The sequence below is a fragment of the Mastigoproctus giganteus genome, chromosome 7 (assembly GCF_048544385.1).
Source record: "Mastigoproctus giganteus isolate SK-2022 chromosome 7, ASM4854438v1, whole genome shotgun sequence".
Classification (NCBI taxonomy): Eukaryota; Metazoa; Arthropoda; class Arachnida; order Uropygi; family Thelyphonidae; genus Mastigoproctus; species Mastigoproctus giganteus.
The window spans coordinates 42,154,474-42,173,286 of record NC_143581.1 but is presented as its reverse complement, the minus strand read 5'-3'; the positions used below and the strand labels follow the sequence as shown (position 1 = coordinate 42,173,286).

Below are 18,813 nucleotides of genomic sequence, written 5' to 3'. Positions count from 1 at the left end.
GGGTTGAAATCTGTACAAACATGCCATGTATGGGCATGTTCATATAGATCCTGTTAAATTTGAAGCTCTACAGCCTCGGTTTTAACAGGAGACTGGTGACACATAAGCCAAATACTGCAGACTTCAATCAGCTGGCTCACTTTGCATGGTGCAACAAATGCTTTAATTGGTCCAAAGAGCAGTTAGAATCAGTTCTATGGAGTATAGAATCTTGCTAAGCCCAACCCGAATTATCGAGGTTCCCCATATATCGAGTTATATAGGGAACATGAACACTGATGCATAACTTAACATTTTGGACAATTCCAAGCTCTCTACAGCAGGGTAATGCTCTGTGCCATCCCACAGTATAGAGAATGGTTCATAAACACGCAGAAATTAAAACAGCTGGTACAGAATGCAAATTTGAACTCTAAAACACCTATTGGATGAACTGGAATATCAGGTGATAGCAGACAGACAAACACATCCCACAGCTGGTCACTGTTCGGTAGGAGAGATCACACCTTTTTCAGTCTATGGTATGGTCTCTGGTGGAAAGCCAAACCAGGAGGGTGGAGTGTGAACAAAGGCGTACTGACATGCTATTGAAGTGAATGGTAGTGATGTATCTGAATACTTTTTTTGGAGAGTTAAAAAAAAAAAAAAAAAAATCAGTGTCTGGAACATGATGAAAGATTATGAAGATAACAGATTATGTATGAAGGTTCTAAAAATCTGATGGTGGTTGGAACTGCTCACATCAGTACCAGGCAGTCCTACCATTATCTAAATAATTCCCCATTTAAAAAAATTTAAGAGATTTAAAATTAACAGGATAATGGTACTCATATACACCCTACTTTTTTTTGTGTAAGGTAGGCACATGCCCCTCCAAATTACTAATCTTCCACCTAAAAATGAAATGATAACGGAAAGAATTAACTCCTATTCACACTGTTATCCTCCTTTCACTTACCTCCTTAATCAAAGTATAATACCCCCCCCCCCCTCCCATTTTACCTCTTTTCCATCCATTTATACAGACAAATTCCTGTCCCCCAATTACAAGTAATCTATCCCGTGATATCTGCATCATCCCCTAACCACTGATGTATGCAGCCTCTACCTTAGTCAAAGTTTTTCTTAATTGAGAAAGGCTTCATATAAAAGCCAAAAGCTACTTTACATATTGCTTGTTTTTTTTTTTGTTTTTTTTAACTTGGGTATATTTTAACACTTTTAAACCAGTTTGTTTTAACTGATTTTAGCTATGTCATTATTAACTGCTTTTATCTACACTTGTCATTATTTAAATCTATACATTTTGTAGTAATGAACTTTATCATAATATTGGGTTACTGAGGAAATGAAGTTAAAAGGAATCTCATATAACAGAATAATCAGTTAATAAAGCACATTCAACTTTGCTTTAAAAATAAATGGAAAAAAAAAAATTTCATTTTTTATTCTTTAAAAAAATGGTTCATAAGTGAGTGAACTATTCCAATTATGATGAATTACTCAATTTTTATAAAGGACATTGATGGCTTTTCATTAACTAACAAACTTCCAAGTCCTAATACAATCAGTGATTATTTTAGGAATGCATACTCAGTCGACATGCAAAGACTGAGCAAAAAATGCATATATGTATGCACATGCTTTCTCTTCAATGGAATGACTAATACAGGCTAATTTTCATTTTCACTTTTTTTTTTTTTTTTCCCTTGATGAAGAGTAAATACTAATTTTCATTTTTATTTGTTGCTTTTGATAAAAAGTAAATATCAAATACCGAAAATTTTGAAATTTTGTAAGAAAGTCGTTCCCAGACATTAGATGTCTGCTGATCAAATTATATTGTTCAAGGTTACTGGTTTGAAATGCAATAACATTTTTTTAATATATAAAAATTTGTTTATTACATATAAATTTGTTTATTATGCCAGAAAACAATTATGTATATTTTTATTTATGTTTCTGCCTTCTAAAAAATAATGTAATAAGCTATTTTTAAATTTTCTAAATTTAAATAATTTACAATATTGTTAAATATATAATATCGGTGTAAATACACCATAGTTAACCCATAGATTTGAGCTACGATTGTAGCGTAGAAGGCATCGTTTTAAATGTATCTCATAATGTGGTTGCCTTCACAACAAGATAGCTACTATTGAATTACTTCAAATAAATAACGCTTCTCTAGTAGAGAAGGGGGCTTAGAGGGGAACAGGTATCCTGTGTGTTATCAGACACTCAGCCTAAAACACTGATGGATCCAATATCTCTCTATTACAGAAGATTTAGGAGAAGTCCAGTTGGCCTGCCTCCCTAAAATCCACTCATGCACACCTTCTCGATGGTAAGCCCTGCTACGTCACTTAGGTGGCAACGAACGTGTAGAGTGGTTCTCTTCAAGACGCCTGGTCAGCGTGAAGAGGAAAAGACCAAACCCTCCAGCAATGAGAGCACAACAATACAAATGGCCCTCAGTCCCCAGCAGCTTTCACAATCCCTCTTACGGCAGCGAGAGGATCAGAGTGGAAGCAGAGGGTGCAAGGAATCTCTGGGTACGACCAGGCTGCCATGCACGGAAATTGAACTTGGCCTGTTATAACGTACGATCACTCATCGGTGAAGACAGGATATTAGAGCTGGAAAAGGAATTAGAAAATGTGAATTGGAATATCATCGGTTTGGCTGAAACAAGAAGAAGAAATGAATCACTTATAAGTTTATCAAGTGGAAATCTGCTGTACACCAATGGAAACAGTGAAAGGAGTGAAGGTGGAGTTGGGTTTCTGATCCATAAAGATTTTAAAAACAACATTTTGGAATTCAAAAGTACATCACCAAGGGTGTCAAGACTAATACTCAAGATTTCTAAGAGGTACAAGCTAAAGATTATAATGATTTATGCACCAACATCGAGCCATGATGATGAAGAGGTTGAAGAAATGTACACTGAAATTGAGAGTCTTCTAGATGGGCAGAAAACCCACTCCACTATTATTACGGGAGACTTCAATGCTAAGGTTGGAAAAAGGCAAAACAGCGCAGAAAGAGGAACTATAGGAAATTTTGGAATTGGTGACAGAAATAAAAGAGGTGAAAGACTTGTGGAATTTGCAGAATCTCAAGGACTGTCAGTAATGAACACTTTTTTCAAGAAAAGGGTAAACAGAAAGTGGACATGGAAGAGTCCAAATGGATTAACAACTAATGAAATCGACTTCATCCTCACTAACAGAAGATATATTGTGAATGATGTTACCGTCCTGAATAAGGTAAATGTTGGAAGTGATCACAGAATGGTAAGATGTACACTTGATATAGATGTAGGAAAGGAAAGGAAAAAACTGACTCGAGTAAATAATACAAAGGTCGTTGAAATAACAGAGGAGGAGAAAAAGCAGTATGTACTGGAACTTAAGAACAAGTTTGAGCTTCTGCAGACTGCTCAGGACCAAGATATCGACGAGGAATATTACAACTTTCTGAAAGTGATAAAGCCCAAGAAACCTATAGGGAAACAGAAATCCAAAGAAGAAAAAATTAGTCAAGAAACACTTGTCATGATGAACCAAAGACGACAAATGAAGAGCAAGAAAAACACTGACAGGGAGAAAATTGAGTATACTGAGTTATGCAAAGCCATTAGAAAGAGACTCAGAGAGGACATAAGAAGATTTAACACAAGAAAAGTAGAACAAGCATTAAGGGAAAACAAAGGATTTAAATCAGCAGCCATGAGCAGTAATACAGAAAGACAAATGATACTGAAACTGAAGAATAGCGATGGTGTACTTATAAACAGCAGAGAAGGCATAATTCAAATAGCAGAAGACTACTATAGAGAATTATACAAGGAGCGAGGGAATGATACCAGCAGTGGGGAAGATGGATTGCAAAGTAGCAACACATACGACATACCAGATATTCTTCCTGATGAGGTAGAACATGCATTGAAGAAAATGAAGAATCAGAAAGCCCCGGGGGAAGATAAAGTTACTGTAGAGTTATTAAAATTGGGAGGAAGAGACATAACACAGAAACTGGCAAGGCTCTTCACAAAGTGCATTAGAAAAGGTGTGATGCCTAAGCAGTGGAATAATGCAATCATAGTTTTGCTGCATAAGAAAGGAGATAAATCAGAAATTGGAAATTATAGACCAATTAGCTTGTTATCCCATATCTACAAGTTGTTCACAAGGGTCATTACTAACAGATTAGAAAGAATACTTGATGAGAATCAACCGAAAGAGCAAGCTGGCTTTAGGACAGGATTCTCAACTACGGATCACCTTCACGTAATATCACAGCTAATGGAGAAAGCAAATGAATATAAAACACCATTATGCCTGGCATTTGTGGATTATGAAAAGGCATTTGACTCCATACAGCATAAGGCAATGTTTCGGGCACTGGAAAGACAAGGCATAGATACTCCATATATTATGATTTTGAAGAAAATATATGAGAGTGCTACATCCTTCATTAGACTAGACAAAGACAGTAGGAAATTTAAAATCGAGAAAGGAGTTCGACAAGGAGACACAATATCTCCGAAGCTGTTTACTGCTGCCCTTGAGGAAGCTTTCAGAAGATTAGACTGGTTGCAGAAAGGAGTCAATGTGAACGGAGAGTACCTAAACCATTTACGATTTGCAGATGACATTGTGGTCATAAGCCACGATCCCAAAGAATTAGAGGAAAATCTTAAGTTATGCACAGTTAGTAAGGATTTTGGACTAAAGATGAATATGGCTAAAACAAAAGTAATGATGAACAAGTATGCCACGGAAAGGGAAATAATGACTGAAGGAGTAGTAATTGAAAAGGTGGAGTCATATACTTATCTGGGACAAGTTATTAGCTGTAATAATGATAAATGGCTGGAAGTCAAGAGAAGAATAAATTTTGGATGGATAGCATTCAGGAAATATAGTCACATACTGAAGAGCAATATCCCAGTTTGTCTGAAACGTAAAATAATGAATCAATGTATACTCCCCACCATGACTTATGGAAGTGAAACTTGGGCACACACCAAAAGAATGGAAGAGAAGCTAAGAACTACACAGCGAAGAATGGAACGAATTATATTGGGAATCAGACTGTTAGATAAGAAGAGAAACACATGGATTAGGCAGCAAACTCAAGTAAAGGACATTCTTATCAAAACTAAAGAACTAAAATGGTCTTGGGCAGGACACATAGCTCGAAGACATGATGACAGATGGACTAAGAAAATAACAGAATGGTACCCAAGAGGAGCTAGAAGAAAACCTGGAAGACAAAGGCGGAGATGGATAGATGAAATTCATGAGTTTTTGAGTAGTAAATGGATGGCCAGTGCTCAAAACAGAAGGAACTGGAAAGTTGCTGGAGAGGCCTTCATCCTGCAGTGGATTGAAAATGGCTGATGATGATGATGATGAGTAGAGAAGACTACTGTTATTTATTTTCAGTGGTACCACCACCCAGACGATCGTTTCGAAGCTTTCTGGCTTCGTCATCAGTGGGCGGGCAGGTACCCAGGTAATACAACAAGCCATCTCAGTTGCGAAGTTATATCCACATTATGAGAGATGCCAGAAGGGTGTGTGGTGGTAATGTATTTGGAAAATTAAATGCACTAGGCATAATCCTTATGGGTTTTGATAATTAACTATATAATATCGGTGTAAATACACCATAGTTAACCCATAGATTTGAGCTACTATTGTAGCGTAGAAGGCAATAGTAGCTATCTTGTTGTGAAGGCAACCACATTATGAGATACATTTAAAACGATGCCTTCTATGCAACAATTGTAGCTCAAATCTATGGGTTAACTATGGTGTATTTACACCGATATTATATAGTTAATTATCAAAACCCATAAGGATTATGCCTAGTGCATTTAATTTTCCAAATACATTACCACCACACCCTTCTGCCCACCCACTGATGACGAAGCCAAAAAGCTTCGAAACGATCATCTGGGTGGTGGTACCGCTGAAAATAAATAACAGTAGTCTTCTCTACTAGAGAAGCATTATTTATTTGAAGTAATTCAATAGTAGCTATCTTGTTGTGAAGGCAACCACATTTGAGATACATTTAAAACGATGCCTTTTATGCTACAATCGTAGCTCAAATCTATGGGTTAACTATAGTGTATTTACACCAATATTATATAATTAATTATCAAAACCCATAAGGATTATGCCTAGTGCATTTAATTTTCCAAATATTGTTAAAAGAAATGAAAATGCAAAACTAGAAGAAAACTGATTTCAAATTGAAAGTATGATGTGTTAATTTTGTAAATCACTAAAAATTAATTTTCATTATGTAAAAGCCTATTTAAAAATGTTGTTTAATCTTTATAAACTTTGTGAGTAAACCTATTGAATATTTTATGTTTTCTGTATAATAGAAATTATTGCTCTATTCAGGCATTTAACTCCTCTTCATTTTCTTCTTTTTTTTTTTTTTCTGCATGAATCACTTTTGAATCTTTACAGTAGCCCAGCCAAATATTAAAAAGCTGCCTTTCTCTACTATATTTGCACTTACTGATAGTATATAGGCTTGCACTTAAGAGTTGTCTACATTCAAATTTCATCAAAGCCTATATGAATACTTAAAGGACCCATAAATTTGAAGAGAGGGCTGTACTTACACAATCTCATACAGAGGGAGTAGGAATTTTCTCCTTAAGTTATTTTGTTTTTTAAACCAGAAGAACATAAAGATTGACTCACAAACATATAAATAAGCCATATGAACTGGAACACTATATCCAACCAAAAAAAAAACAGTCCTTGATATACCAGTGACATGTACTTCAACTAATTGATACTGTGAATCAATGAGCTACAGATTTGCACATTAAAATAAAAACAGATTAGATGGCATATTTATGTAATTATATTCTTCTACGCAACTAATGTGTTTAACAATCAAAAATAATTTGGTTAACATAACATAAATAATGTTGCAGTTATAATAAAACTCTTATTGTAGATCTGTTATAATAAAATATTATCTCATTCTTACATGAAATGTTACTTCAGCTTCTCCATCGCCACCACCAAGTTTTTTGATGTCCTTTTAGCTGAATAATATGAAAGTAAAGCCCTTAACTAAGTAAGGCAGTATTAGTTTTCCATCTTATTTTAAACAGCCTATTTATATGATAAAATATTCACAACCAAATAAAACTAAAGACGTAAGACAAAATTGATTTTGCTCTAAAATACTATGTACTTTAGCATTAGCATTTAGCATGGGCACATGATGCAAGAAAGCAAGCTTATATAGCATCAGCAAAAAAAAAAAAAAAAAAAAAAAAACAAGCTCCACTTTCACCCCTCCATTCGTTCCAAATACCTGTCCATCTGAGCCTTAAATTTATTTAGGCTATCAACTTCCACAACAAAAGATGGAAATTTGTTCCAGCAATCAACCATCCGCTGACTAAAGGCAAACTTCCGCACATCTATCCTACAACTGTCTTTCCTCAATTTGAATTTATGCCCTCTCAGGCGATTATTCTGAGCAAGAGGAAGAATCCCATCAGCACTGAGCATGCTCAAACCATTCAAGGCTTTATAATAATTATCATTTAGATACATTAATGATTATAATAATTATTATTATACAGACAGAAATCTTGCAGATAATGGTAATTATATGATTTTACATTCAGTACAAAAGGCCATGATAAGCAAAGAGACCTGGATTTTGTTTTTCTTGATAAGCACAGAGATTAATACAAAGAATACAGTTTAAAATATGCCTTTTCTTGGAAAGTATGCCTTTTCTTGGAAAGTGAATGCTATATGACTAAACTGACAACAGTTCTTATGATATAATCTGCTTATTAGTAGAATTAACTGAGCCTACTTTTCAATTCCTTTAATGTTATTTTGAAACAAGATTGAGTTAGACTCCATTAATAAAGGAGTCTAACTCAATCTTGTTTCAAGATGGCAAATTAGAATACAAATATCCAAAACAGGGGGAACTAATGATAGCCTATTGCACACTGTGTCTAGTTCAATGTGGTTTCAAGATGGTGGATACATTTGTTTTAGTATATGCACTGAAGGGTAACTGAGGCTACAAAGTACCAATATAAACTAACTAACTCAGCCACACAGGTAAAATTCATACAATAATATGAAAAACGATTTGCTCAGCCACTGGTTAAATTCAATTCCCATTTTCATTTGAGTGAGAGAGAGCTAATCAATGTGATGCATGTAAGGATTGTAGATCAGAATAAAACTAGCAAAGGTCAACACTGCAAAAAAAAAAAAAAAAAAGTTCTCAAGTGTGGCTTTTATAATTTAAGTGACTGCCATCTTGTTATGTTTAAACAACTCTTCTTTTTCCTCTGTCAGAATACTCTCTTCACATATCACCTAACATTAATTTGGCTCAGACTGTGTACTAATATGCAACCTGATCCAAATCTCATAAGCCTTTCTTCCTTTCAGAAAGGAGGCTAATGATTCTGGAAATCTCAAATACACTTTTACATATACGAGAAAAATCTGGTTAATCTGGAAATGAAGAGTGCATATTGGTCTATTTAATTTTTACATCAAATATTCAAATGTTATGTACTGTATAGTAATGCTGAATTTTGGAGAGAACTAAGACAACTGTGGCCATGAAGCAACAATGCACTGCACATGAAAGAAAAACTCACCTCTGCCTACAACTGGCTATCATCCATCTGAATCCAAAGTTTAAATTTTGAATTATGACTTTTCATATAAGATTTATAAAGATTTCAAGAACAACTATAACAAATACTTACAAATATTTGCACACAGGTTACATGGATTATATAAAAATTTTGAAAATTAAAATAAAAAATTATGATAGATATTTTAAATAATGATCACAACAGGACACAATTGTTCCGGGGCTTCAAGATAATCTTCCCCCCTCCCCACCAACTAAGACAATCACTAATAAGTTCTCTTTATGATTACTATGCACGCCTCCGTAGCCGAGTGGGCAGGAGCGGGAGTGCAGTAGCACACGCTCTTTGAGTAGACCGGGGTTCACGCCCGTGACTGCTGAATACGGTCGATCTGCCAAACCGCACTGGACCAGCGTGGCAGATTATGGTCCATTTCCCTCAGCATGAATTGTTGAGGAGGCTTCCACCCTGCAGTGGGTTGATAATGGCTGCACTTTTATGCTGAAATCTATTCATAAATAAATCACAACAATATAATATACCATGCCAAGCACCAGCAATTAATCATACTTTGTTTGAGATAGATATATTTCAAGCATTTATGTGCACATAGGACTTTGACTACTTCAATTCAGCATTAATAAAGGGTGAAAAAAAAAAAAAAAGGGCCCAAATGAGCACATTTGAATACCGTAACTGCCACAAAAAAATGTTAGATTTTAATGTATCGGGTAAATTATGGCATGATCACACATACATTGACAAATATAGTATGTATTTGTGTTTACAATAGGTGAGAATTAGGCACATGCTGATAAGCATTCTTTTAAAAGGCTACTATAATGTTAATGGGATACACAACAGTTTAGGTTAGCAAAGTTTTGTTTACTCTATTAATGTTTGCTATGGCATCTTTCGAAGGGATGCTTACCAGTGTTCACCTTTTCTGTAATTATTTCCAAAAGAATATATGCAAACTAATTATCCCGGTAAATCCAATGGCATCACTAGCTATGGCCCTGATACAATATTACTTTTTACATTACTTCATTTTTCTGTTTTTCTTTTTCTGTAATCCAGTGGCACATCATCATGAGCTTGGGTCCCGATACAATATATATATATTTTTTTATGTAACTTACTCATTTTTCTGTTTTCCTTTTGCCCCTATCCCCAAGATGATGCAGCTGTACCACGTATGCCATAGGATAATTCACCAGGTCAAACCTTGCTTCGGGTTAATACTGTAATGTAACTGTAACAAGAAATGAAGACAACATAACAAATGAAAGTTTGGCAAGTGCAGAAATCACAATGTTTTTTATAACAAAATAAGCTGCTGTTATAATCCTATTACAGATGTAGTAAGGATGGAAGTAACACTGATTATTTACAAAAGAAATTGCCCTTCCCTCTGATTCATTTAGCCTGTCAGTCTTCATAAATTCCAATATGACTTTCTCAACCTACGGGGCAATATATGTCCTATGGATGATATATATGTATAAATGTGCAGAACAATGCATTTTTAATCAAAAGAAATAAATAAAGAAGTACATAAAATAGCAAATAAGAAAACGAAAACAAAACATCCTTGTAATTCGTAATAAACATACCTGGAAAAATTGTAAGTAGGCCTTCCATTATCTCTCCTACGCACAAAAAAAAAAAATTCATGTTCTTTTCATTTCATATATTACTATCATCATGGGCAATGATTTACACATCACATCACATCACATAGTAATGACACCTGCACAAGTTTAGAACAGTATCTCAATGGGCTTATTAAACGATAAGGAGCTGTTAATTGACATTACCTTACTGAATACATCGAGTTCCGAGCTTCTTAATTAAATATTTCCATGTCATTCACTAAGTTCCGGATACAAGAACGGTAACTCAAAGAAAAAAAGAAACTAATAGAAATAACAACCGAATCTGTGCGTTGTCGTATGCTGTGACGTGTACGGTAACCTTTAATTCTACATTCACATTTCCTGTAAAACTTCCATTTCTACTTCAGAAAATCGATAGAATCATCTATATACAGAGTATAGCTTTTTAAAAGTTTGAAAAAGAGTTTCAAAACACGAAACTTCATGAACGTAACACTATCAAAATGTAAAGGCCGACATACCTTGCCGTACTTTATGAAAGACAGCAAAAACACGTGCACAAATCCCGCAGATCACGATCGTCTAAGCACAACTTAGTTCCGTATGTACTTCAAGCGTTGCGCTACAAACGACATCGACAAACTTTTCTCTGGACGGTAGCGATGTCATTTCGCCACTTTTCTTTCTTTCTTTCTTTCTTTCTTGACCCCCCCCCCCCCCCGCTGTTGTTTTGTTTTTAATCTGCAAAAGCTTTCCTCAGTCTCTGAAATAAATAAATACATAAATAACTCTTAAAACTCTAATAATGGTATCCTACCAGAAATTACTATGTGGGTAATGCTTTCAGATCGATAAACCAAAATTCAATATAAAACGAAAGGGAGGAAATTTTTTTAAAAATGGTTCAATTTCGAATAAAGCAGCAGAGTATGCAGGAACAATAAATTAAATGCATCCCCCGGTAATGTGTTTTAATTTTTTATTTACCAAAAAAATGAAGTCCGAAAATAGGGAATACTACTGTTGCCGTGCAAGTACGGGCAACTAATGTTGCAACAAGTGTAGTAGAGAAACTTATTACAACATCCACCAATATGAATCCATAATTGCCTTATATCACAAATTCCTTCAGAAGCACCATGTCAAAAAAAAAAAAAAAAAAATTCATTAGCAAACAGTTAGCATAATGTCGAGAAATGTGAAGAGAATGATTTACTTTATTTTTATTTTCGATAAACTGGCACACAAGAGACGGTTCCCCATTTACAACTGGAGAAGGTATGAATTATTAAAAAATCAAGTTACAAAATTAAGTATACAGTACTATGATAATTAAGTATAATCTATTAACAGGGGCGGATTTCCGAAACAAGTAAATACATTTTAAAGTAGAATCAATAATTATAAAAATTTTATTTAAAAATTAAAAAAAAAAAAAGAAAGAAGGAAAGAAACCACAATTATATGTAAAATACGATAAATAGCTTGGAATCCAAAAGGGAGTTCCTTGTCAAGAAAATACTGACAGCTCTCAAGTACTGTTTATTATTATTATTGTTATTATTATTATTATCCATATGATGCAAGGAAGCCTGAGGCTTATGCTGCACCAGGAAAAAAAAAAGGTCCCGAGTAACCCTGTGTGTGTGTGTGTGTGTGTGTGAGTGAGTGAGTGAGTGAGTGAGTGAGTGAGAGAGAGAGAGAGAGAGAGAGAGAGAGAGAGAGAGAGAGAGAGAGAGAGAGAGAGAGTCAAAAGTAGAAGGAAATCACCAAGAAAGAGAAGAATGATGATATCCAGCTCAGGACCCTGGGTGTGCCAAGCCCATACTCACCAGATGTGAGCCAACGGGGTTACCGTGAACTTATAGGTTAAAATTTAGGACATTCACAAGAAAAGCTGAACTTATATAGTGCTCTTGCTGATTTCAAGGCTGGATCTGGAAGGGTGTTGCCATAAGTTTTTATTGTCTCCAAGAAAGATATATTAAGAGAATTGCCATCTTCCATATTACCACAGAATATACTGACCTAAACTGTGTAGTTACTTTTCTCTTTGGCAACTGGATATCCAAAGATGCTGAAGAACTGCTTACTGCCCCAAAAGCTTACTTTGGATATCTAATTGCTAAAGTCAAAAGTAACTACACAATTTATAGCAGTATATTATTATTATTAGCCATATGGTGCAAGTAAGCCTGGGGCTTATACTGCACTAGCCAAAAAAAAAAAAAAAAAAAAAATTCTGAATTACCTTGAGAGAGAGACAGAGAAGGGAATCACCAAGCAAGATGATATCCAGCCCAGGACCCTGGATGTGCCAAGCCCATACTCACCGGATGTGAGCCCCTGGGGTACTCTGCGGTAATACATGAAAGTTGTCTGATAAAAATTATGTGATTAATTATCAACTAACCAATTACTTGTTCGTGTCCTACGAACATGGAAGATGGCAATTCTCTTAATATATCTTTCTTGGAGACAGAATAAAAGCTTATTCTCGTTTTATAGATCTGAACCTAGCTCCAAAAAAGAGAGGTATATGCAAGAATAGTTAGTATGGTAGTCTTGAAAAAGGACAGAGAGAATTTAGGGTCTCTGTGTAGCAATATGATAGTGTTTTCTAACAAACATTTGTTTACTCACTCGGGTGATAATATTGCAAAGGGATGATCAAATTTACAATTGTGGAGATAAATAAATATCAATTCATTTCTCATGTTAACTGCAGTTATTCCATTACATTTACTAATACACGATCCAGGTTGTACCAGAGCTCGGAATGAACTATAGCACATCGGGGACGTCATTTCTAGTTTGTCATACGCATCGGAATATCACGTGCATGCTTACTTATTAAAAATAAGATATTTTATTAATCAGTGTCTCGTTTCGTAAAATTTTGGGGTTAGACCCTTAGGCTGCCCAAAATGCATCTGCATACAAGTACATCAGGAGCTCATCGAGGACGGTAGGGGGCTCTCGCGCTTCAGTCTATTCCAAAGAGGCTATATATCAAAACGAAAACATACAAACTAAAAAAAACCCACAGTAATTTTCTCTACATCAAAGCAGCAGATTTCATCCTCTGCCCTCCCTAAAGAAAAATATGGGTGCGCACCTTAAGTAGATCGAAAAATACCAGTTCAAACTTTGATTCTAATATGACTCATAGTGGCTAATTAGATTGGTCAGACAAGACGTTTCCTTAAAATCCAGTGTTTTCCAAATAACTGCATTCCTACCAAGATGATCCTACATTAATCGCAACTCTGTAAGCTGTACACCTGTTGCCAGGAAAATATTGGAGTTTATTGTTATTATTACTAGCCACATAGTGCAAGGAAGCCTAAGGCTTGTGCTGCACAGCCAAAAAAAAAATTCCGAGTTACCCTGAGAGAGAGAGAGAGAGAGAGAGAGAGAGAGAGAGAGAGAGAGAGAGAGATAAGTAAATTGGAATCACCAAGAACGAGAAAAATGATGGTATCCAGGGTCCTGGGTGGGATATCATCATTCTTCTCTTTCTTCGTGATTCCCATCTACTTTTTTCTCTCTCTCTCGGAAATATTTTTTTGGGTGGTGCAGCGTAAGCCCCAGGCTTCCTTGCACTATGTGGCTAGTAATAATAATAATACCGTAATAAACTCCATTCTCCTGGCAACAGGTGTCCAGTTACAGGTCTGTAATTTTTTTTTTTTTTTTTTTTTTAATGAAAACCCCAAACACGAGTGGTATTAGAACCTATAGTACTTAGAAACGTGCATGAGTTGAAAAGATAAAAGAAGATATTTGTTGACATTAGACTAGAAATTCTGTAGATTGTAATTATCAGGAAATACATATGAGGGAAGGTTGTTCCAGAAAACGGAAGTTGAATGAATAAATAAATGAGGAAGAAGAAAAGTTGGTTCTGTGAGTTTGATTCTGTGGGACAGTAAAAGGATGTTGAGTGGTAACGGAACATGTTCGGACTGCTTTGAAAGAGAGAGCAGGAATTATAGATGTTGTTGTTATAAGGTTTTTAGGAGCATTTGCAACTAATGCCATATTGCTCTGGGGATATGCGGTGGTCATTCCCTGACATTTCCGCATCCTCCGTATTTGGTGGTGACGGGCTCGAACCCCGGTCTAATCAAGAAGCGTGTTCTACGCACTGCTGCTCCTGTCCATCTGGCTACGGAGGCACCTGGAGGAATTATAGAAGCCAATTCAAAAGACCAGTGCCCATGGAAGAGTGTGCAGGAGAAAGAAGATATATGAGACAGAGTGGAAAGATTTTATAAGAGATGGATCATCAATTAACTTAACTGCCCCCCTTTGAAGGGAGTCTAGAAGCCTGAGAGAGAGGTTGTAGGGCACTGCCCCAGATGAGGAACAATATTCGATGGTAAGGGCGGATCTGAGATTTGTGAAGAGTGAGTAGCTGTTTAGAAGAAAAGTAATGCTGAAAGCAAAAGAGAAAACCCAGTTTATTATATGCAAAGGAAGCAATATTTGTGATGTACTTATGCCAAGAGAGATTAGACGTCAGGGTAATCCCCAATAGAAATATATCATCTTTCCCAGAAATCGGAGTATCATCCAAGAATCCTTTTTGCAAAATATAAGACAGGACTAAGTTTTAGGACTGAAATGAACTAAGTTATCTTTGCCCACTGGAGAATTACATGTTGTTCAGCATTTAAGGAATTGGTAGCGGACATTCGAAAAATTGAAGCTGTTTGAGCAGGGCAAGGTTTCTCAAATTGGAAAGTGGCCTGCGATGTGCTATTATCAGCAAAACTAAGGATAAGAATTCCAGTCAATGCAAGATCATTGATGAACAAGAGGAAAAGAGTAGGAGAAACTGAACCTTGGGTAACGCCAGCATTAGTGGAGAAGTTAGAAGACAGAGAGCCATCTACCATCACCCTCAGTGAGCGACTAGAGAGAAAACTGGATACCCAATCACTAAAAACAGTTGGCAAACCATATCAAACGTTTTTGAAATGTCAAGAGCGACTGCTTGAGTATCACCACACTTGTCCATTGATGGGTAATACAAACCAGAACATCACCAGTGGATCGACACTGACAGAATCCATACTGGCGATCGTTGATCAGATGGAAAGTTTCTAAATAACTTAAAGAGTTGGCAGTGAATTGATTTCTCCATTACTTTAGAAAGAGTAGACGTAATTGCAGTGAGGCGATAATTGGATGGGAAGGATTCAGGCCTGACGTAGCCGAGTGGTCAAGAGCGCGAGTGCAGTAGCACACGCTATTTGAGTGGACCGGGGTTCAAGCCCGTGATTACTAAATACAATTAACATTTGTATAGATTGATTTATTGTAAATTCCACTGACCTGGTCGTCGTGCCGGAGTAATAACAAGAACATCTGTCGCCCTTTTTTTAGGAACTGGCTGGATATGATCAAATTTCCAAGCAAAAGGAAAAACACCTTTGGAATAAGAAAGTGAAAAAAGGCGACACAGAACAGGAGTAAGTTCAGGAGCACAGATTTTGAGAACAAGTGGAGAAATACCCTTAGGATCTGCAGCTTCCTTAGCATCAAGATTGGTGCCTCCGTAGCCAGGTGAGAAGGAGCAACAGTGCGTAGCATACGCTTCTTGATTATACCGGGGTTCGAGCCCGTCACCACCAAATACGGAGGATGCGGAAAGGTCAGGGAATGACCAACGCATATTCTCGGAGCAATATGGCCTTAGTTGCTAATGCTCCTAAAAACCAAACAACAAACAAACAAACAAACAACAAGCATCAAGATTGTTCAAAGTCCTTCTGACATCCTTTTGGCAGAAGACCACAGGAGGCACTGAATGGAGTGTACTGGGAACGGTGGGAGGTGGTTTAACCAAGATCATTAATACACGAGTTGGAAGTAAAATAGAATGCTAGCAGGTCAGCTTTATCCTTGGCTGAAGTGGCAAAAAAAACCATCTGGTTTTGACAGAGGTGGGCAAAATTTGCGGCCAATAGCTTTGGCACGAGACCAGAATGCTCGGTTACAATTTGGACAAGAAACAAGTTTTCTACTCTTAGCCTGCTCGAGATCTAGTTTAGACGGATTAATAGCTACTTTACAATTGTAGCAAGCTATGGTGTAGGCAGAAAATGAAACTGAACAATTGGAAATAAGCCAATTACGATATGCAACATTCTTCTCTTGAACAGCCTTAGCACATTTATTGGAAAACCAAGGTTTATATAAATGGCAATATTTTATGGTTGAGTGTGGAAGGATTCCATCCCTACAAGACTAATTTCACTGGCACGATCTGAGCAAACGTTGACATCAGAAGTTTTGAAACGACAAGGTTTTTAATCCGACTAAGGAAGCGATGAAAAGAAATCTCGCAGATCATCCCAGTGTGTATTCTTGTAAGGGCAAACAACACGAGGGTGGGAATGGCCATGAGAGAAAGGCTTCATTGGAGAAGACACCATCAACAAGTTGTGATCTGAGATGCCTAGAAAACCACTCACCTCGACCGTGTACTTAGAAGGGTTGTTTGTGAGAAAAAAAGATCAAGCGTGTTGGCTGTGTGGTTAGGATTGTCTGGTATGTAAATGAATAATCTGTGTGAGATCATTTGTAAAGTACTCACCCCTTTGATTCCCACTTTGTAAATAGAAGATATTGCAAATCCTATAAGTACTAAATCCAAGGATGCACTCATAATAATAATGGTCAAAGATTTGCTTACCGTTTTTCTGGTTCTTTTAATATTACTGGGTAGATTCCACCAGCCCCATCCCATCCATTTCTTCTTAATCAACACAAAATCATTTAGTTTTCAGTTATAACTTCTGGTATTCCTGTCCCTAAAAAATTCTTCACAAGTGAATGTAGTACTTTTTCAGTTTGTCAACAATCTGAACAGTTTCTCAACAGCTTTTGGTTTCCATACACTCTATGAGCACTACTAAGCCCTCGTGAGTAGCACAGTTGATATGACCACCGTCCTCTCCACACTGGGTGGAAAAGACCTGATTTCGAAGCCCATCAACGATAAACAGTTAATAAACAGTCGTGTGTGTGATTTCGAAATCACTAATTTGATCTATCTCAGCCTCGCTTGCACAAGCTGTCCTCAGCACAAAGGCTTGTTCATCAGTAAAGACTGATGCAAAATAGCTGTTCAGTTAATCATGAGGGTTCGATCCGATTCGCTTTATTCTTCTTTGTATTCAAATACATTGAAAATTCCTTGACCCCCATCCTTTGCTCGGTTAGCCATGGTTTTCTCACACTCGGCCTTGACCTCCCTAACCTCCCTTGTCATTCTATAGAGGACCAACTTCTAGCTGCTCTAGACTTCAGTATTTTTAATTGCTCTTTAACTTGAGTTAAAGTACTCCCAGTACTGTATAAAGGTCTGGAGGCCTCATTTCAAGAAGGATGTAGAGCTGCTGGAACGACTACAGAGAAGGGCAGCAAGATTAGTGAATGGAACAAAGGGTTGCTCTTACGAAGAAAAGCTTAAGTTTTGCAAATTACAGTGTCTGGAGACTAGGTACCGGCGAGGTGATCTGATAGAGGTGTATAAAGCCTTGAATGGTTTGAGCGTGCAGAATAATCACCTGAGAGGGCATAGATTCGGTTTGAGGAGGGACGGATGTGGGATGGATGTGCGAAGGTTTGCGTTTAGCCAGCGGGTAGTTGGTTGGTGGAACAGACTTCCATCCCTTGTTGTGGAAGTTGATAGCTTAAATAAGTTTAAGGCTCAGCTGGACAAGTATTTCGAACGAACGGAGGGGTGAAATGGAAGTGTTTTTTTTTTTGGCTGATGCTGCATAAGCTTGCTTTCTTGCATCATATGCCTCTACTAATGCTAATGCTAATGACTCGAGGGATTTTTATGGGTCTTTTTATAAAATGGGTTAGTCGGCCTCAGTCGAGGATAACATCGCTTATTTCTCCTGAAAACGAGTTCATCCAGCAAACAGAAAATCGGCCACAGAACTACAGACGTATTGTAGACGGTGCAATAGGGTCTGAATCACTGATGCGCCTAAAATCTAATAACAACCAACGAACCAGCAATGCTGTTACCTATTACTCATTAGTCGGCATCAAAAGCGCTTTTATAAATTTTCAGGTCCTAGACAAAATATCCATACAGAGGCCCTAGGGGTAGCAGCAGTGAAAATTTTCAGATAATGTGCCAAAACTATATTGCAAGCATTATTCAAAAAAATGGTATAACAGTTGTAGTACAAATTTGTATTCACCATGGCCTAAAGCAATAAATTACACAAGAATAAATTTAAAAATACTGCATAATCCTGTACAATTAAGAAAACAGAACATGAACCAGTTATCATAGGCCTTAAATAATCGTTCTATCTGTCTAAGCATAAATTCGCCTGGCCGATATCATAACTAAAACCCTGTCCCCATTTTCATTTAGTATTTTTATTATTTTATAGATCATACTTTTTGACTACAAATTAGCCACTATTTACAATTTAGAACTGTTCAATGAACTTTCATATGTAC

General features: G+C 36.6%; 1 protein-coding gene across 4 annotated transcripts in view; it reads right to left on the bottom strand.

Moving 5' to 3' along the window:
• Window positions 1–18,813, bottom strand: part of SPoCk (secretory pathway calcium atpase) — a 461,326-nt gene that overhangs the window by 322,032 nt on the left and 120,481 nt on the right. The window contains exon 1 of one of the 4 annotated variants that reach the window (XM_090376866.1): window positions 10,309–10,415. The exons of 2 other annotated variants lie outside the window; for them this stretch is intronic. The gene's annotated coding sequence lies outside the window, so the exon portion shown is untranslated. Of the gene's footprint in view, window positions 1–9,834; window positions 9,945–10,308; window positions 10,416–18,813 lie in introns of those variants that run through there. One more of the 4 variants, XM_090376867.1, reaches the window with a different exon arrangement.